Below are 2,563 nucleotides of genomic sequence, written 5' to 3' on the forward strand. Positions count from 1 at the left end.
CTGTAGTGTAGTTTCTGCAAGTGATATTACCCCCTTTGTTTCCCCATTTTTCAGAGGAGGACTTTGATTAATTTCACAGTTAGGAAGTGGCTGATCTGGGACTCCAACCCATCATTCCTTCCCACCATTTTGCTTTGTTTGAAAACCCTTCTAATAGATTCTTATAGAATCTATTAGAAAGCATCAGAAGCTTTGATTATAAGAAAGCATGATTACTACCGAGGAAGATAAGAAATGAAAAAGCACAGGGTCCTCCATATGTTAAAGAGGATAATATTTCTGGAACTGTCCTACTTGGGTTCTTGTGAGTTCCAAATCAAATATGGTATTTTATAAAACTTAAAGTGTTATATACATTTTAGTCATTTTTAAAAAGTGTAATGAAATTTTTTCCTTAATTACACATCAAGGTGATTTTTAACATTCATTTTTATAAGATTTTGAGTTTTATTTTTTTTTCCTTTTTCTCTCACTGCCCTCTCCTTTTCCAAAAAATGGTAGGTGGTTTGATATAGATTATACACACATATATACATATCAGTCATTTTCCTTGATGTGATGGTGATTCAAGGATTACACATTAGCCTTTCCATTTCTTGGAAGATGTGGCTTACATTTTCATATTTTAAATCTTGTGGCTCTAGGAATAATCTGGGTTTCATTATGTCCACATTCTACCCCCCACATATTTCTTTCTTCTTTTTTTTTCCATTACAAAACATTTTGAAGATTATCCAGAGGCTTTTTGGTGGCCTCCCAAACAACTGATGACATGAGGTCATCAGCATTTAAACTTGTTGGCTGAAAGATCTGAATTTGGCATTATTATTTTGTGTTATAGGGAAGGAGAGAAAATTAGAATTCCCCTTGATAAAGATGGAAGAACTTTTAGTGACCTTTACAGCATATCTATATCAATTCAAGTCAACAAATATTTATTAAGTGTTTAATATGTGCCAAACTTTGCTAAGTTCTGGAATATAGATACAAGCAGATAGAACAGTCCCTGTCCTTAAGGAGCTGAGCTGAATATCTGGTGTGGGGAGGATAGAGAAAGACATGTGGAGATCACTAAGCAGTTTGCCCTCCAGTTCTGTGGTATTGAATTACAAGGCAAAGGAAAGGGAGAAAAAAAGGCACGCATATAGCTCTTAATATATGCTAAACTACGCTAAACACTTTTTACAATATTATCTCATTCAATCCTACAACTCTTTAAGGTAAATGATTATTATCCCTATTTTACAATAGAAAAAAAAAATGAGAGAGAAAGAGAAGTTAAGTGTTTTGTCCAGTATCACACAGTTAATGTCTGAGGTTAAAATTTGACTTGAAAGACTTCCTGACTCTAGCTCTCTCTCTACTATGACACCAACTTCTTTTTTGGAGGAAGATAGGTGCTGCAATGATTAGAACAATGCTTTTGGAATTAAGAAAACACGAGTTCAAATCCTGTTTCTAATCCTTTCTGGTGACATCTTGGGAGGGTGTCAAAAGTAGTGAGTTTTGTTTCTCCACAAATTATTAATCTTTCAGTGTGAGCATTTATACATCAGAAATGAGCAAATACTATATATTAAGAGTTGATTATTATTGATTTTTAAGTCTTCTAGATTTAATGTCATGGAGAAAATATTAACAATCAAGTTATAAATAAAATAATGAACACAAAATAAAATATTCACTTGAAAGTATGGCATGTGTATATTTTTTTCTTCTTGGAGAACCAGTTGTTAAACTCTTCACAGTGCATTCCCATATGGGACCCTAGGCAAGTTATTTAATTCTTCCAACTTTTTTTTTTAATCATCTCTTAAATGAGAAGGTTAGACTCCATGCCTTATAAAGTATTATTTACATTCAGGAATTTTAATCAAATGATCACCTCCAGATAAACTCTCACAATAAATCTATATAATTTTAAGTGCATCTCAATCCAAATGACCCAACAAGAAAAAGACTAGAATTTGGATGGTCACAGACTTTGCTGCTAAATTCCACCAATGCCTGCCTAAATGTGTGCCTGTTCACATGACTTCATGGTAGAATTAGAGACTGCTAAAATATTAAAAGGAAGCTGGTGAGAGGTTATTGATTGATCACCTCTAAAAGCCATATTTCTTAATTATAAATTCTAGGTAAAATTAGCACAGTCCTTTGTACTCTTGCTAACAGTCTTGATGTTCATTCCAATGTGGTAGGTATTTTCACTGGAGACTGAACATGAACCTATACTCAAGGGCCTGGTCAAAGCCTATGGAGATCATGGATACACCAGACAGATGAATCAAATGGAGAAAATACTAAATGTTGCTGCAATTGTTCACAATTTCATGCCCAGCTTACCTGGAAGGCAGGCTTGGCTCTAACTAGACCCATCAGCAGCTGTCTAGAATTTAATATTCTCCTGACAACAGCTCTTCTACTTAAAAAAAAGAGGGGGGTTGAATGGGAAGGAAAGATGTGGCACAGGAAAAGTTTCATTGTTTGAAAATCTCATCAGGGCCATAATGAGAATTCAGGGAGGAAAAAAAAAAGAATAACACATTAGATCAAGTGGCAG

General features: G+C 34.3%; 1 pseudogene; it reads left to right on the forward strand.

Annotated features, from left to right (window-relative positions):
- Positions 1–832: 832 nt before the first annotated feature.
- Positions 833–939, forward strand: LOC111720361 (annotated as a pseudogene).
- The last annotated feature ends 1,624 nt before the right edge of the window (positions 940–2,563 follow it).

The sequence above is a fragment of the Sarcophilus harrisii genome, chromosome 4 (assembly GCF_902635505.1).
Source record: "Sarcophilus harrisii chromosome 4, mSarHar1.11, whole genome shotgun sequence".
Classification (NCBI taxonomy): Eukaryota; Metazoa; Chordata; class Mammalia; order Dasyuromorphia; family Dasyuridae; genus Sarcophilus; species Sarcophilus harrisii.